The sequence below is a fragment of the Capra hircus genome, chromosome 12, assembly GCF_001704415.2.
Source record: "Capra hircus breed San Clemente chromosome 12, ASM170441v1, whole genome shotgun sequence".
Taxonomy (NCBI): Eukaryota; Metazoa; Chordata; class Mammalia; order Artiodactyla; family Bovidae; genus Capra; species Capra hircus.
In genome coordinates this window covers 29,754,088-29,774,008 of record NC_030819.1, presented here as the reverse complement: position 1 = coordinate 29,774,008, position 19,921 = coordinate 29,754,088, and positions in this window count along the sequence as shown.

The window sequence follows — 19,921 nt, the reverse complement described above, 5'->3', positions numbered from 1 at the left end:
ATTGCCTTTCTTTGCTATTGGAATGAAAACTGACCTTTTCCAGTCCTGTGGCCACTGCTGAGTTTTCCAAATTTGCTGGCATATTGAGTGCAGGACCATCACAGCGTCATCTTGTAGGGTTTGAAATAGCTCAACTATGCTGAAGCTGAAACTGCAATACTTTGGCCACCTCATGGGAAGAGTTGACTCATTAGAAAAGACCCTGATGCCAGGAAGGATTGGGGGCAGGAGGAGAAGGGGACAGCAGAGGATTAGACGGCTGGATGGCATCACCGACTCGATGCACATGAGTTTGGGTGAACTCCAGGAGTTGGTGATGCACAGGGAGGCCTGGTGTGCTGCAGTTCATGGGGTCGCAAAGAGTTGGACATGATTGAGTGACTGAACTGAACTGAACTAATGGACCATAGCCTTGTCTAACTCAATGAAACCAAGCCATGCCATGTGGGTCCACCCAAGATGGATGGGTCATGGTGGAGAGGTCTGACAGAATGTGCTTCACTGGAGTAGGGAATGGCAAACCACCTCAGTATTCTTGCCTTGAGAACCTCATGAACAGCATGAAAAGACAAAAAGATAGACACTAAAAGATTAACTCCCCAGGTAGGTAGGTGCCCAATATGCTACTGGAGATCAGTGGAGAAATAACTCCAGAAAGTATGAAGGGATGGAGCCAAAGCAAAAACAATACCCAGTTGCGGATGTGACTGGTGATAGAAGCAGAGTCCGATGCTGTAAAGAGCAATATTGTATAGGAACCTGGAATGTTAGATCCATGAATCAAGGCAAATTGGAAGTGGTCAAACAGGAGATGGCAAGAGTGAATGTTGACATTCTAGGAATCAGTGAACTAAGATGGGCTGGAATGGGTGAATTTAACTCAGCTGACCATTATATCTACTACTGTGGGCAGGAATCCCTTAAAAGAAATGGAGTAGCCATCACAGTCAACAAAAGAGTCCAAAATGCAGTACTTGGATGCAATCTCACAAACGACAGAATGATCTTGGTTCGTTTCCAAGGCAAACCATTCAATATCATGATAATTAAACCTTATGACATTGATAATTTCAGTTCAGTTCAGTTCAGTTGCTCAATCATGTCCAACTCTTTGCAACCCCATGTACTTCAGCACATCAGGCCTCCCTGTCCATCACCAACACTTGGAGTCCACCCAAACCCAGGTCCATCAATTAGGTGATGCCATCCAATCATCTCCTCCTCTGTTGTCCCCTCCTCTTCCTCCCCTCAATCTTTCCCAGCATCAGGGTCTTTTTAATAAGTCAGCTCTTCACATAACGTGGCCAAAGTATTAGGGTTTCAGCTTCAACATCAGTCCTTCCAATGAACACCCAGGACTGATCTCCTTTAGGGTGGACTGGTTGGATCTCCTTGCAGTCCAAGAGTCTCTCAAGAGTCTTCTCCAACACCACAGTTCAAAAGCATCAATTCTTCAGTGCTCAGCTTTCTTTATAGTCCAACACTCACATCCATACATGGCCACTGGAAAAACAATAGCCTTGACTAGATGGACCTTTGTTGGCAAAGTAATGTCTCTGCTTTTTAATATGTTGTCTAGGTTGGTCATAACTTTTCTTCCAAGGAGTAAGCATCTTTTAATTTCATGGCTGCAGTCACCATCTGCAGTGATTTTGGAGCCCATAAAAATAAATTTAGCCACTGTTTCTACTGTTTTCCCATCTATTTGCCATAAAGTGATGGGACCAGATGCCATGACCTTAGTTTTCTGAATTTTGAGCTCTAAACCAACTTTTTCACTCTCCTCTTTCACTTGCATCAAGAGGCTCTTCAGTTCCTCTTCATTTTCTGCCATAAGGGTGGTGTCATCTGCATATCTGAGGTATTGATATTTCTCCTGGCAACCTTGATTCCTTCTTGTGCTTCCTCCAACCCAGCATTTCTCATGATGTACTCTGCATATAAGTTGAATAAACAGGGTGACAATATACAGCCTTGACATAGTCCTTTTCCTCTTTGGAACCAGTCTGTTGTTCCATGTCCAGTTCTACCTGTTGCTTCCTGACCTGCACACAGGTTTCTCAAGAAGCAGGTCAGGTGGTCCTGTATACCCATCTCTTTCAGAATTTTCCACAGTTTATTGTAGTCCACACACTCAGAGGCTTTGGCATAGTCAATAAAGCAGAAATAGATGTTTTTCTGGAACTTTCTTTTTTTTCAATGATCCAGCAGATGTTGGCAGTTTGATCTCTGATTCCTCTGCCTTTTCTAAAACCAGCTTGAACATCTGGAAGTTCATGGTTCACGAGAAGATATTAAGAAGAGGTGACAAGAATACACAGAAGAACTGTACAAAAATGATCTTCAGTACCCAGATAATCATGATGGTGTGATCACTCACCTAGAGCCAGACATCCTGGAATGTGAAGTCAAATGGGCCTTAGGAAGCATCACTACGAACAAAGCTAGTGGAGGTGATTGAATTCCAGTTGAGTTATTTCAAATCCTGAAAGATGATGCTGTGAAAGTGCTGCACTCAATATTGATAATTTAGTATAGCTTAATTTTTTTAAGTTTTAGGGCTGTTTAAGTCCACAGCAAAATTATGAGGAAGGTACAGAGAGATTTCCCATATATTGTTGCTCCCAAGTTGCATGGCCTTCCCTTTATGAACATCCCCCTTCAAGGTGTTACAACTGATGAATCTATATTGACACATCATAATTATCCAAAGTTTATAGTTTATACTATGGGTTCACTGTACATACAATGTTGCGTATTATATGAGTTAGGAGAAATGCATAGTGACAACCATACATTGTAAGAATATTATGCAGATTATTTTCACTGCACTAAAATCTTCTGTGCTCAATCTACTCATCCCTTCCCCACATCTTTGGTAGACACTGATCATCTTTTTCTCTCTCCACAGTTTAGCCTTTCCAGAATGCCATATAGTTTGAATCATACTGTATATAGGCTTTCCAGATGTGTTGCTTTTACTTAATGATATACCTTTAAGGTTCTTTCATATCTTCTCAGAGTTTTAAAACCCATTTCTTTTTAGTGCTGAATAATATTCCATTTTCTGGATGCACCATGCTTTCTTTATACATTTACCTACTGAAAGACATTGGTTGCTTTAAAGTTTTGGCCATTGTGAGTATAGTTCTTTAAAACTTTACAACATCCATGGGAGGTTTGTGTGTAAACATAAGCTTTCTACCTATATTGGTAATTATCAAGTGGCATTGTCATTGAATCATATGGTAAGTGTATGTTTAGTTTTATAAGAAACTGCCAAACTGTCTTCCAGAGTGGCTGTACCATTTTTCATTCCCATCAGCAATAGATGAGAGTTTCTGCTGCACCATATCCCATCAATGGTCCAGATACTGACCATTCTAATAGGTATGCAGTAGTATCTCACGGCTGTTTGAATTAGCATTTCTCTGATCATATATGATGTGTAGCAATTCTTGATATGCTTATTTGCCACCTATGTAATTTCTTTGGTGTGGTGTATATTAAGTTCTTTAGCTTATTTTTAATCAGTTTGTTATTTTATTGCTGTTTTAAGAGTTCTCTATTTTGGATAACAGTCTTTTATCAGATGTGTCTTTTACAAACATTTTCTCCCAGTGTGTGACTTGTCTTCTCATTCTCTTGATATTGCCTTTTGTAGCAGATTTTTTTTAGTGTAATGAAATTAAGCTTATCAATTATTTGTTTCATGGGTCTAAAAATTCAGTGCCATATCTAAGGTAACACATGTTCTCCTATGCTATCTTCTATGAGTTTTAGAGCTTTATCTTTTATAGTTATGTTTCTAATCCACTCTGAGTTAATTTTTGTGCAAGCTGTCAAGTCTGTGGTTACTTTTATTTTGGTATGTGGATGTTCAAGTTGTCCCAGAAACATTTGTTAAAAAGAATTTCTTTTGCACCATTGTATTGCTTTTGCTCCTTTGTCAACTATGAGTTGACTATATCCATGTGGGTATGTTCTTTCACCAGTACCACACAGTCCTGATTACAGCAGATTTCCAGTGAGTCTTAAAGTAGGGTGGTGTCAGTCCTCCAGTTTTGTTTTCTTTCTTACTACGTTGGCTGTTCTGAATTGTTTGCTTCTCCATGTAAACTTTATTAATTGTCTGTCAATATCTGCAAAATAACTTGCTGGGATTTCAATTAGGATTACCTTGCATTCAAAGATAAAGTTGGTAAGAACTGACATCTTGACAATATTGATAGTTTCTACCAACAAACATGGAATATATCTCCTTTATTTAGCTATTTTTTGATTTCATTCATCAGAGTTTTGTGGTTATCTTCAACTAAATCTTGTATATAATATTGTTAGATTTATAACTATGTATTTCATTTGTGGTGGAGCTAATATAAATATATGTAGTTATATCATAAAAATGTAGTTATATCAAAAAAATGGTATTTTTCTCTTTCTCTTATAATTTCAAACTTTGTTGTCTGTTGCTGGCATAGAAAAGCAACTGACTTTTGTATATTAACTTTTTACCTTGTAACTTTATTTCAGTTATTTATTAGTTCCAGAATTTTGTTGCTGTTGTTGTTTCAGATTCTTTAGAATTTTCTACATAGATGATCAAACAAAGAGCTTAAATTTTTCTCCCCAATCTATATCTATTGTATTTCTATTAATTATATTATTGCATTAGCAGTACTTCAATAGGATGTTCAAAAGGAGTGATGAGAGTGGGCTTTCTTGCCTTGTATCTGATCTTAATGGGAAAGGTTTGAGTTTCTCACCATTAAGTATGATTTTATCTGTGAGATTTTTGTAGACATCCTTTCCAAAGCTAAAATGTTTACTTCTATATCTAGTTCACTGGGGGATTTATCTTGAGTGGGTATATGACATTTTTTCAAACAAGTACAGAGATAATTAATAACTATTATATATAATGCTCTTAAAATTTTGTAGTAACAATAGCAGGAATCTAACACTATATATATATATATATATATATATATATATATATATATACACTAATACTATATATATATAGAAAGAGAGAGAGAGAGATGTATGCATAATTCTCAGGAATATTACATGAAGGTGAAGATCTAGACTCTGGTACCAGATATATTTGTGTTTGAAAACAGACTTAACTATTTATCATTTGTGTGACTTGCACAATTTATACAATTTTTTTAAACCCCAATTTTCCAATCTGTAGAACTGTGATACTATTGGTATCTAATTTGAATTGTTGGGTGATTAACAAAAATGTTGTATATGAAAGTTTGTGTACTGTACCTTACTCAGAGTAATACTCAAAAGTTGTTAGTCCCTATGAAGAAGACAGTGGATGTCCTCAAAATCTAATGAAATTAAAGTGGTCATTTTTAAAAACAGCTCACCACATTCAATAATGACTGTCAAATGGTATTTTTCTCTTACTCTGTTTTATATTTTCTCATGTGGTCTGTTTTCTGTTGTTGTTGTTGTTGCTGCTGCTGTAGCAATGTTTGCTTAGGTCTGTGGTTGAATCCAGAACATTTTCATAAGCTTCAAAAATAAGAAATCACTTTTTAAATATCTACATTTATTTTCTCTCCAACTTTTATACCCCCAAACTCTTTTTCTAAGATTAAGATAAGTAATGCCTGCTTATTTAACTTATATGCAGAGTACATCATGAGAAATGCTGGACTGGAAGAAACACAAGCTGGAACCAAGATTGCCGGGAGGAATGTCAATAACCTCAGATATGCAGATGACACCACCCTTATGGCAGAAAGTGAAGAGGAACTAAAAACCCTCTTGATGAAAGTGAAAGAAGAGAGTGAAAAATTTGGCTTAAAGCTCAACATTCAGAAAACGAAGATCATGGCATCTGGTCCCATCACTTCATGGGAAACAGATGGGGAAACAGTAGAAACAGTGTCAGACTGTATTTTTTTGGGCTCCAAAATCACTGCAGATGGTGACTGCAGCCATGAAATTAAAAGAAGCTTACGCCTTGGAAGGAAAGTTATGACCAACCTAGATAGTATATTCAAAAGCAGGGACATTACTTTGCCAACTAAGGTCCGTCTAATCAAGGCTATGGTTTTTCCTGTGGTCATGTATGGATGTGACAGTTGGACTGTGAAGAAGGCTGAGCACTGAAGAATTGATGCTTTTGAACTGTGGTGTTGGAGAAGACTCCTGAACGTCCCTTGGACTGCAAGGAGATCCAACCAGTCCATTCTGAAGGAGATCAGCCCTGGGATTTCTTTGGAAGGAATGATGCTGAAGCTGAAACTCCAGTACTTTGGCCACCTCATGCGAAGAGTCGACTCGTTGGAAAAGACTCTGATGCTGGGAGAGATTGGGGGCAGGAGGAGAAGGGGACGACCCAGGATGAGATGGCTAGATGGCATCACGGACTCGATGGACGTGAGTCTGGGTGAACTCTGGCAGATGGTGATGGACAGGGAGGCCTGGCGTGCTGAGATTCATGGGGTCGCAAAGAGTCAGACACGACTGAGCGACTGAACTGAACTGAACTGAACTGAATGCCTATGAATGAATAATTCAAGAATGTTTCAAATTGGTAAGGAAAAGAATTATAAGACCTCACAATCCCTATGTTGTGTAATTCAAAACTATATGAAAAGATATATAAAGTAGAATTATTTTACTCATTATACATAATTTGATGGAAATCACTGGCCTCCAAAATAGTCCCATTAATACCATTATCCATGGCATTTTAGTCATGCATAAGTCATTTTGCTATTGGATTCCACAATACTAGAGCATAAAATACATGTGAGTATCTCCAGTTCAGTTCAGTTCAGTCGCTCAGTCATGTCCGACTCTTTGCGACCCCATGAATTGCAGCACGCCAGGCCTCCCTGTCCATCACCAACTCCCGGAGTTCACTCAGACTCACATCCATGAAGTCAGTGATGCCATCCAGCCATCTCATCCTCTGTTGTCCCCTTCTCCTCCTGCCCCCTATCCCTCCCAGCATCAGAGTCTTTTCCAAAGAGTCAACTCTTCGCATGAGGTGGCCAAAGTACTGGAGTTTCAGCTTCAGCATCATTCCTTCCAAAGAAATCCCAGGGCTGATCTCCTTCAGAATGGACTGGTTGGATCTCCTTGCAGTCCAAGGGACTCTCAAGAGTCTTCTCCAACACCACAGTTCAAAAGCATCAATTCTTCGGTGCTCAGCCTTCTTCACAGTCCAACTCTCACATCCATACCTGACCACAGGAAAAAACATAGCCTTGATTAGACGGACCTTAGTCGGCAAAGTAATGTCTCTGCTTTTGAATATACTATCTAGGTTGGTCATAACTTTTCTTCCAAGGCATAAGCTTCTTTTAATTTCATGGCTGCAGTCACCATCTGCAGTGATTTTGGAGCCCAAAAAAATACAGTCTGACACTGTTTCTACTGTTTCCCCATCTGTTTCCCATGAAGTGATGGGACCAGATGCCGTGATCTTCGTTTTCTGAATGTTGAGCTTTAAGCCAACTTTTTCACTCTCCTCTTTCACTTTCATCAAGAGGCTTTTTAGTTCCTCTTCACTTTCTGCCATAAGGGTGGTGTCATCTGCATATCTGAAGTTATTGATATTTCTCCCAGCAATCTTGATTCCAGCTTGTGTTTCCTCCAGTCCAGCATTTCTCATGATGTACTCTGCATATAAGTTAAATAAGCAGGGTGACAATATACAGCCAGTTACATAATTACAAACTCTAGTTTTTCCATAGTCATTTGAAATAGTAGCTGAGCTACTGTCAAGATATTTCAACACTGTAGTCAATTATATGGCAAGACCAAACTCTTATATTGTGAAGTGGGACAGGTTGGGAAAGCATGTCCTGATAGTAAGAGTATTAAACTATGATTGTTGGAAGCTCCTTTAATCAGAGTCACATATAAGTCAGCAGTGTCTAATGTGTTGGGCAAAACAATGCCTTGGTTTGAAGTATAGCTCAAATAGTGTCAAATGAATAGCCAGATTATGTAGCTTCATATGGCTAGAGACATGAAAACGTGTAATTGCAGGATATGGCTGAAGTTTGTTTAACCTGTCGGTTTCACAGCAGTAGTTTACAAAACTGGAAATGGCCCCCACTCGCCTTCATGCAATCATTGGCTCTTCGTCTGAGAGGTGCTAGAGAAATAAAACACGGATTTCCTCAACTACATTGGTACTACTCCATTCGACTGTCTGATTCTACATGGAAGAAAAGGAAACAAATGTAGAGGGAGGGGTTTCAGACTCCAAATCTCCCTGTTCACAAAGAGAAGGATGGATTTAAAAACTTTTAAAATGGCATTTAAGGATTCTAATTCTTCATTTGCATAAACCTGACAACCTGCTGATGATAGCAATTAATTCCTGCTTAGTTTTAGCCTTATTAAATACAAGCAAAAATTATCAAAAGGAACTTGATTGGAAGAAACAGAAAGTCCCCACAAGCCTGGTATACTGAAAGTAACATTAATTGTTAGGCTTTACATTTAGTTTGACAACAACAAAATTGATTTTTAAATCAATTCAAAATCTAGATCAAAGTAGTCCCTTCTCACATACACACACACACACACACACACACACACACACACACACAGAGATTGCTCAACTAAATAAAATGTCTGAGTAAAATGGAAATTGCTTTCTAGGCAAAATACTGTCATATAGAAAGATAGGATCTGAATGTATTGTTTTATAATAAATGGTTAGGGGAATTGAGGATAGAATTCTGAAATGTTATATTGCTTAAATGAGACTGTAGCATAATGTGCCTAATCCCTGGATCCCAATAAACTACAAGTTGTGTTATTTTGTATTAAAGCCAAAGAGAACATACAAAAATGTTTTGCTTTGCGGTTAACAGGTTTAAAATGATAAAATTAGGAGATGAAATGCATAAAGATACTAGATAGGAAGTCACAAAATTACATCTTTCACCTGGATTGTGGTTTGAATGATTAGCCTGTGAAAATGTCAGGCTCTACTGCTTGCTATGTGCCAAGTCACTTCAGTCATGTCTAACTCTTTGCAACTCTATGGACCGTAACCTGCCAGGCTTCTCTTTCCATGAGACTCTCCAAGCAAGAATACTGGAGTGGATTGTCGTGCCCTCCTCTAGTGCTTAGTAAATACCTTACCTTTCCAGAGATCCATATTTCTTGGTCAGAGACATTTGTTATCCTTGTTTTACTTTATACTCAGAGTAAAGTTATGTCTTCTAAATAAATTTTAAGAGTATGTTTGATGGTGAAAATCCATTAGGATGGTAAACAAATGTCTACTGAAACATAAAATTTAAAGTAAATAAGCAACATATTCCCATCTAGATTAAAAATATCTTATTTTAAGAGTGTTTAATCTGCATTATTCAATGAAATGTGTTTCTAAATGCATTTTTCCATTTTAAGATGAAGCATCAAATAACCAACTATATTTTTCTCTTTGCATTTGGATTGACTTAGAGAGCTGATAGTGGGCCACTTTCTTTTTTCTAAAATGGCACATATCACGTCAGAGGAGACTGAATGAAATTGTTATGTATTTCTCTAGATGACTTCTTTCAAGTTCAGCAGCCAGTTACAAACATTGATGCATTGTGGTTTCTTTTAAAGTATGTTTCATGTATTTGAAACTATATTTTTTCTCCTCCAATATAGGAAAAAAGATTCTATGGCTTCAAGTTGGTTTAGTAAATCCAGGAACATCCTGCAGGTGAAAAAATGATGGCTCCAAAGTAGCTCTGGAAATTCCAACAGGGCTACTTAAATAAAATGAGTCAATGGCTTCGTTGTTTACATGTTATAAAAACATGCTGCTTCAGAATACACAAAATGCATTGCTTAATAATTAATACAAGGAATTAATTTTCAAACTAAATGTGTATTACTTATTAACATATTTTTACTGGAAAAAATAATCTCATTCTTACTTATTCGTTCCACTGACTTGTCCATTGTCTACCTGTTGGTCATTTTATTACTAAATATTCAGTGGAGTGTACTGATAAGAGTTTACTTCACTCTATATAAAGACACAGGAAAAAGAGGCATATTTCATCTACACCACCTCTTACTGAAGCTTTCCAACAGGCCAATTGGTTTTGTCTCTTCTTCCCTTCAACTACTATAGCACCTCCACTGTTTGTTTTGTTCTGTTTTTCAGTTGTTTGGCCTTCTGTTTTCTGCCTATTCGTTAGTTACTCTTGTGCCCATGATGTCTCCCTATTCAATAGGACCCTCAGAAACATTATTATGCAAAACCGTTGGTTTTCAGTGGTTAATGCAGATATCAACTTTGTCTTGTGATAATGTTATAGAAAATGTTTCCTGTAGTACCTTTAGACTAGTGGGGCAATTATACACTGTATAGTTCTTTAAGTGTGAAAATAATGAATTTTTTTAATGCTAGCTCTGACTTTGGGATCCTCAGCCACATCCAAGAAATAGATATTCCTTGAAGAAATGTCCTCAAGCCATATTGTCATAAAAAGGAAGAGAGACTTTTTCAAAGACTATTTATAAGATATTAAAACCCTCCTAGGAAATTGAATGGAAAATATAATGGTGACTTAATCTTAAAGACCATCATTTCTTCCTGTCAGTGATCTTTAGTGCTAACTCAAAAGAGGAAAAAATGCTCTGGCAAAGTGTGCTTTATTATTTACCTTTTACTTTGTTCACTCAATCACTAACTCATTCATTCATTCAATACTTATTAAGCATCACTTCTGTATCAGAGATTATCTGTACGTTTTGAGAAAACAACAATGAATGAAAACAGTTGGCAATCATATCAGGAGAGGGGCATAAAATAAGTATCTTGTACAGATGGTCCCTGATTTACCTTGGTTTGACTTAGAGTTTTCAATTTTACAATGGTATGAAAGCAATATGCATTTGGTAAAAGACATGTTTCCAATTTTGAATTTTTATATTTTCCTGGGCTAGCAATATGTGAAAATCTGGTACACTCTGTGATACTTGGCAGCAGCAGCAAGCTACAACTCCTAGTCAGCCACACATTACTAGGGTAAACAACCAGTGCATTTACAACCATTCTGTACCCAAACAATCATTCTATTTTTCTCTTTCAGCACAATATTCCATAAATTGCATGACATATTTAACACTATATTATAAAATAAGCTTTATGTTAGATGACTTTGCCCAACTGTAGGCTAGTGGAGTGTCCTGAGCACTTTTAACATATGCTAAGCTGAGCTATGATGTTCAGTAGGTGAGGTGTGTTAAATGCATTGTCATCTTAAAACATTTTAACGTTTGGTGGTTTTATCAGGACATTATTCCATTGTAAGTCAAAGAAGAGGTATATAAGAGGTGATAAGTGGGACAAAACAAAATAAAAGGTGAAGGTGATACAGAGCAGAATATATTTGTACAGGGAAGACTGCCTTTCCCAATAGGATGATACTGAAAGTGAAGCCTGAATTAACTGAGGGAGTAAGTCAAATACCTTTTTGTGTGAAGAGCATCCAGGCAGAGGCACAAGTACCTGCTAAGACCCAGGCAAGAACATGCTCCATCTATTTCAGAAAGAACAAGAATTATTGTCATTATAGTCAAGTGAGGCAATCAGAAAACTTTTCTCTGCAATAAACAACTATAAAGCTCAATAAAATTGGCAGAAGCAAACATTTCAGTGCTCTGGAAATGGTTCAAAGGGGTGCAATAGTCACAGAAGCCTTTATTCTTGGGGAAAACATGCCAAAATTGGGGTGACAACACACTCTGTTATTTTTTTTTTCTCCTAGGCTTGCTCTCTTCAGCCCCATCCCTTCTGCTCCTCTACCCACCCTGTGCCATTAATAGGCATGAAGGTTCTACAGGGTAAAGGGTGAGTCTGAGGACTGGCTTCTCTCTGTCATGGAAAGGGGAATATCATTCATTTTCGAGCACTGGATGATGCAGCAGTACTGTCTGTGGGAGAGATCATTTCAGAGGTTGATCAGTTGGGAAGGCAACCTGCTCTCCCTGAGGTTTTTGTCTTGATTGGAACAAACATACACCTGGCTGAGATAGTATATCTGCTTAGTGGAGGCTCAGAGAGGGCTCAAGCTAACCCAACACTCCCAGCCAACCCTGAAGTTGTGCCTCTGGCCACCAAAGGTGGGTAACAAGGCCCTGTGAAAAGAAAGTATAAGCCAGGGCAACCCTGAAAACCCTGAATTCCCTTCCCTGGCTGCCCACCCAGAGACCCACCTGAAAATGAGTGCCTTACTGGATTAAGGGGTTTGAAAACATGGCCGTCCCATCACAGGCTGACCTCTGAGTTACACAAACATGGAGGTGAACCCAGAAGAACAGACTAAAAAGTAATATCAACAAAACACACACACAAACAAACAAAACTAACAAACATCAAATGCCAAACATTATGGGGAAAACCAGTTTCATAGATCTAACCTGGGCAAATTACTAAGCAAAGAAGAAACTAACAAAAACAGTAACCTTCACAGGGGAAAGAAATCAACATTAAAATTTTGCATTTCAGACAATACCATGAAGAATTATTACCTTTAGTTTCTCTAGGTAGAGCAGGTAGTTGCTCCCTATGAAGATCACAGGAATATCTGGCATTGCTTTATACTACCATTTCCTCTATATGTAAGAAATTATTCAGTTCAGTTCAGTTCAGTTACTCAGTCGCATCCGACTCTTTGCGACCCCATGGACAGCAATACACCAGGCTTCCCTGTCCATCACATTATTTATTAATAATTAAGTTTTTCCCTTTCTTTAAAAAAACACATAGATGTAATCGAAATATATTAATAAAGCAATTTTTACCCTACTATCAAATTTTATTTATTGATTGGTTTTTATATATATATACACACACACACAGTGGTCAATGCAAGAAGATTGTCTCTACCTGAGTTTCTTTTGGCCATATATTATTTGTTTCATTACATAATTATTACTCAAAATAATTTTGTCAAGTACATGAAGGGATATTAAGAAATGATCTACTCCTGTGTATATATATATGCTAGATTTAACCAATCACATGCACCCATTCACATACTTTGTAAGAGATCCTTTGTTTAATATAAACTGGTGCATGGGGATGACCCACAGAGATGTTATGGGGAGGGAGGTGGGAGGGGGGATCATGTTTGGGAACGCATGTAAGAATTAAAGATTTTTAAATTAAAAAAATAAAAAATAAAAAAATAATAAAAAATAAAAGATTCTTCCTGTTTAACACTCATTATAGCCATATTGTTAATATCTTATAATATTGTAAAATGATAAATTAAGAGATGAGAATAATCATGACCTTGGTAACTATTGTAATAAAAATTAGGTCAGAGGTATGTATTCGAAAAATGTCATTTAGGATTTCTACTTTTATTTATGGAATGCTTCATAATTAACATAAAGAGAAATAAATGATATTCCTTAGAAACTGTTACAAGAGGAATTTTTGTATAAAGATTGACATTTTACTATATTTCCAGGTTTAAAATTTCATTTCATTTTCAATTTGAAAACTTTGCCATATAAACTAGATAATAATTGTGAATAATAATATTGAAATAAGTACAGGAGTGCAGATTTCTCTTCAAAATTGTGATTTCAGGTCTCTTGGTATATACCAAGAAGTGAAAATTACTAAATCATATGCTAGTCATATTTTAAATGTTTAATAATTTTCATATTCAAGTAACTTCCATACTTCAGTTTTCCACAGTGGCTGCACCATTTTACATAGAATATAGTATTATTCAGCCTTAATTAAGAAAGAAATCCTGCCATTTGTGACAACATGGATAAACCTGGAGAATATTATGCTAAGTGAAATAAACTAGACATAGATGAACAAATATTTTATGGTCTCACTATGTGAGAAATTTAAAATAGTCAAGCTCATAGATAACAGAATAGCGGTCACCAAGGGCTAAGGGGAGGGTGAAGCAAGGAGGTGTTGGTAAAAGGTATGAAGTTTCAGTTATATGAGATGACTAAGTATTAGAGATCTACTATGCAGCATATTACATGTAGTTAGCAATACTGTATAATATATTTTTAAAATTGTTAATAGAGTAGAATTTATATTGTGTTCTTATCACAAAAATAAAGATGACGGTGATGAATTTGTTTATGGCATTGATTATGATGATGCTTCAAAGATATAGACATCTCCAAACTCAAGTGGTGCATATTAAAAATGTACAACTGTTTCTATGTCAGTTATACCTCAATAAAATGTTTTTTGAATCACACACAGTTCAATTAACAAACAAAAAACAACCAAATGGTGATCATTAGTCTGTATTAGTACATTTAGTTTTTGTGACATTAAACTAAAGTGTTTTCTGTAGTGTCAGGTGTCATGGGTTGGATGCAGTGACTTGCCATGCCTTAAAAAAATATATATATATTTATATTGGAGGATAGTTGTCCTGCAATCTATCATCCAGTTTAGGATTTAAGGACAGAAACTAAACAGTGTTTTCTTCAGACATAGGGAATGTTTTAATCCTCTAGGTCTGGCTAATGTTGACTCTCAAAGTTTGTTACGTGTTGAATCATCTTACAAGGATTTGGAATACATTTCTCAGGTGACAAATTTTCAATCGATACAAAAGCACCTTTTTTTAATAGGAAAGCAAGTACATGATTTCATAGCCATCTAACAAAAATAAAATTAGAATTTTAATGTGGTTAAAACTGAAAAGAAAATATTATAGTTCTCAAGCACAATAGAACATAGAGAAATCTCTCAATTTTAAACCAACATAGCTTTAGGGAATAAATTACAAGAAAACATTTCAGTTATCTAAAATAAAATAATAGAAAACTTCAAATTATCAAAGAAGTCTTGCTTTATGGTCAGTTTAAAAGTAGCATTACTATTCCTTAGATATCTTAGTTCTGTCTTGCCTTCTTAATGCATTTAACAAATATTTATTATGTATCCGCCAGGTGTTAAATCAGAGATGGATTATTCTTGAGATAAAACCACTGACCTTAGTGAGGTGACAATACAGTTAGGATGTACTATCTATAATAATGATTAAAAAATAATTAAACAATGGAACCTCTAAATAAAATCTAATAAAACTGAAGAAACGCACAGTTAATGCCACTAAGGAAATGTACCAGGGAATGCAAAGTAGAGAAAGAAAACTTACCCAAAGTGGAGAAGGGAAGATGGTCAAGGATGACTCCTGAGGGTTTATGTTTAATCAGTCTTCCAAGGGTGAATGTGTATAGAACAGAAGAATAACTTAGGTGATGAGTGTCCCTGAGGAAGACAGCAACACATTCAAGTCAAAGAGTTGAAAAGACTGAACAGCCACAGCTCCATTAAAGTGGTTAGAGGTTGAGGAAAAATGAAGAAATCCCAGAAGTGAGGCATGCAAAATCAGCTAAAGTGAAATAATGAAGAACGGAAGATCTCTCCTGAGAAGAATTATTTCAACCACTACATTGAGATTTTCGCTACATTTTGTATCTTTTACAAATATGCAGTCTAATGTTTCACTGGACTAACTTAACTATCTTGTGGAAAAAAATTCTTTAGATAATATCACTGTTTTCATTTATTTTTTAAATTTTTAATTGGAGGATAATTGCTTTACAATGTTTTGTTGGTTTCTGCCATTCAACAACATGAGTCAGCCATACGTATACATTTATATAGGTGTACATATACATTTAGTAGCCCTCTTGAGTCTCCCTCCCACTCCCCACCCCATCCCACCCCTCTTGGTCATCACTGAGCACCAGGCTGAGCTCTCTGCATCATACAGCAAATTCCCACCGGCTATCTATTTGATACATGATAATGCATATGTTTCAATGCTACTGTCTCAATTTGTCCCACCCCCTCCTTCCCCTGCTGTGTCCACAAGTCTCCTCTCTATGTCTACCTCTCTATTCTTGCTCTGCAAATTCATCACTGGAATTTTTCTAGATTCCATGTATGTGTTAATAAATGATACTTGTTTTTCTGACTCACTTCATTCTGTATAATAGGCTTGGTTCAGTAGGATGGTATTACTTTTTAATTTATATGTATTAGTTGCTTAGTCATGTTTGACTCTTTGCATCCTCCATGTACTGTAGCCCACCAGGCTCCTCTGTCCATGGAATTCTCCAAGTAGCGAATCCCTTCTCCAGAGGATCCTCCCAACCCAGGGATTGAACCTGGGTCTCCTGCCTTGCAGGCAGATTCTTTGCTGTCTGAGTAACCAGGGAAGTCCCAACATTTTGAAAGTGGTTGGTTATTTATGAAAGGTAACTAATTGGGAGCTACAGACCTGAGCCACTTTCTGGGGACCTGGCTATGTATATGTACATGTATATACCTTGTTGACATTATATGTCCATAACTGAGTATTCATAGGAAGTTCATTCTATACTAATAGACAAAACTTGAACATGGGAAGATACAACAATGTAAAGGTTCTTTAGAAACATAGTTACAAGAAGAGCAGTCAAGTGCCTCAGTAAGAGTGTCATGTTAGGATAACTTTATAAATTTATCACACAGTGAGAATATGTCTAGAAATATGATTAGAGTAGTTCAAGTTGTTGAACTACAACTTAGTATGTCATTTCCACAATGATATCTAAATATTTGAAATCTATGATCAAAACCATCACTATCCAGTAGAATTCTCTGTGACCACAGAACTGTTCTGTATGCTGGTCAGCATTGTAACCACTAGTCACTTGTGGCTGTTGAACACTTGGAATGTAAATGTTATAACTAAATGAGTTTTAATTTTAGTAAAGTTATAATTAAAATGTAATTGCCATGTTTGTTTAGTTGCTACTGCTTTGGAAAACAAATTCTAACACATCCTTTCTTTGACAGGGCCTCTATACAACTTGAAAAAATGTAGATAGTCTATGTTTTAGTGGTAACATTACTGTCATTTACCGAGGAATTATTTCTTTAGACTTGTTACATATAATTTACTACAGGTATGGTCAAATGTTACCACCTTAGAAGTCTGACTAAGATCATTTTGTGTGTCTCTATGATTATTAATTAGATATTATATTTACAGTATAATTCTCAGAGGCAAATTTTTGTTTCTAGACCTTGTTTTACAGAACATTACTGAATTCTCAAATATTGACAGTTATGGCATTTGTTTTGCCCCAATGTTACATTGCTGTCAAATGTCTCATTTTCTAGATCACTTTCCTTCATTTTTTTCACAATTTTTCTTTCTTCATTAGAAAAAAAATCGAGAGTTATTAAGATAAATGAAGTTTTGAGATAAAAAAGTAAATGAAAAACAGAGTACAGAGGTATTGTACTTTAGTTTTTGCACTGCTGAGCAACAGCGTTTATGACATACTACAGAGTTCTTTAGTAGTCAGTAGTCACTACTCTGGAGAAAGCAATGGCACCCCACTCCAGTACTCTTGCCTGGAAAACCCCATGGGCAGAGGAGCCTGGTAGGCTGCAGTCCATGGGGTCGCGAAGAGTCAGACATGACTGAGCGACTTCACTTTCACTTTTCACTTTCCTGCATTGGAGAAGGAAATGGCAACCCACTCCAGTGTTCTTGCCTGGAGAATCCCAGGGACTGAGGAGCCTGGTGGGCTGCCGTCTATGGGGTTGCACAGAGTCGGACACGACTGAAGTGACTTAGCAGTAGCAGTAGCAGTCACTACTGATGTACATTCTATGAATGAATGATAGCAAAGTAAATTGGAAAAGTATGGAACAATATGAAGAAAGTATATATCATATCCCTGTCTTACAACTTCAGAAGCAATTTAACATTTTAAATTTTAGTTGATGATAGCCATAATCTATGGATTACATTCATAGAATATGACCTTGAAACTCTGGCAGGTGCGTACAAAGCATTATGCCACAGTGTATATTATAATAGCAAAAAGCTTGAAACAAACTTAATCTTCCATATCACTAGAAGAAATATGTATATTTATTTTGATTTTACACAGATTAAAGCCCTATATTGTCTTAAAGCTATATACAGATATTATTATACATTCTATATAAGGCCACAAAATAATTTGCTCAATACTATATAAATGAAAATTACCAATTCACTTTTGTGGTTGTCTTAAGGATTTGATAACTGAAGATCTCTAGAAATTCTAACATGTTATAAGAACCTCTGGTATTAGAGACCTTTTGGTCAGAAAATCAACAGGATCCTGTTCAACCACATAACAAAATGAAATAAAGGTTGATGTTTGTATACATGAAAAAATAAAACTGATAAGTAAAATATTTTCTATGCAAATGTTGATGAAATCTTGAGAAAAAAATCTATAAATCTGAATATGTTAAAATTTATTCCCACTTAGCCTAAGATGAGATTTCAATTTTAAACGAGTGGAATAATCTCTCCTTCTTTTATTGGATTTTCTGTGTTGATGATACCCATTCAATCCTCTAACTATGGCCTCAGGTCATACACCTACCTTGCCCTCTGAAAATCACCATTCAGATACTCTGTGGAGACTACTAAAATTCAATATTAAGCCCACAGAGATATATTCCTTTCCAAATGACAATGGTGTCATCTATATAACTATAAAAACACACATGTATAAATGTCTACCTATTCTCATCCTTGAGTTGTTTTCTTTCTTACATTTCAGGAAGCATCACAGCTTTATGGATATCCTATGAGTCATTGAAACCTAAAACTATGGAATCATATCTTTCTGTCTACCAAGTCAAATGGATGTTGTCCCCAAGTTTATGTTTCCTGTAGTCAATTTGCCATGACACAAACCCTAGACCTGGACCCTCATTAGTTCACACCAGAATACTTAATTGCTCTTTACCTATAAAATTTTCTTAATAGCATATCGTCTAGCTTCAACTGGATGGAAGATTCCTATTCTTTATAGTCTCTGTAACTGTTCCTGATTTAAAACATCCTTAAATAAGTTTTATGTTTCTTGCCTCTGCAGAATTAATGGTTATTGTTGCTGTTATTATCATTAAGGACTTTGTGATCAAGGTCCCTAGAGCCTCTCCATTCATTCAGACTGTATTTTTAAAAGTCAACTGGGAACTTTAATATTTTTATTCATTCTCCTATACCCATTACTTCACAGTATATTCTCTGTATAAGAATGTATGAGGTACAGGAGAGAGTGATGATCCACACTGACCATATTTTTTTCCTATTTTAAGCCCATTTTATTATTTTTTAAAATTTTCAAATGTCACTGAAGTAACTTCCAAGGGCATAGTCAAAAATCAAAATAATTTTGATCTAAGCTATCATATATTTTAATATATTTTTCTCTATAATGCATCTGTGCTCAAGCACACACACACACACACACACACTATATATATATATATACATATATATATATATACACACACATATCTTATCTTGAACTGCTAGAATACTGATTCCATGTGTTTATGGGCAGAATTGTTTGCATTAATTTTCCCAATGTCTAACAGAGTTCTTTGCACAAGTTAACTGAGTTAAATTCATTCAAAAAAAATGATTCTATTGTTCAGTCTTTGTAGGTGATGAGTCTGAATGTGTGATCAGATAATCATGAATAAGCATGAGTCTATACACAATAGATCCAGCTAATAATTCTGAAAATCAGTTGTGAAAGTTTGCTTTTATTATGAAAGTATATATTCACATTTTATTGTTGTATTATCTTATTTCAAAAATTTTATATATCTAGTATGAACTACATTAAAAGTAAAAGCTTACATTTATATTCATACATAAAGTACATTCAGAAGGTAACTCCAAGGACATGGAAAATGCCAAAAACTTGCACTTTATTCCCAGAGCTTAAACATCAGCACTCCCAAACAATTGCTGTGAGTTGGAAAACATTCTGGATATTGATATTCAATATTTTTAACCTTTTGTCAGTAGGTGATGGATTAACTTAGTTCCAAGGCTGTTCTGGT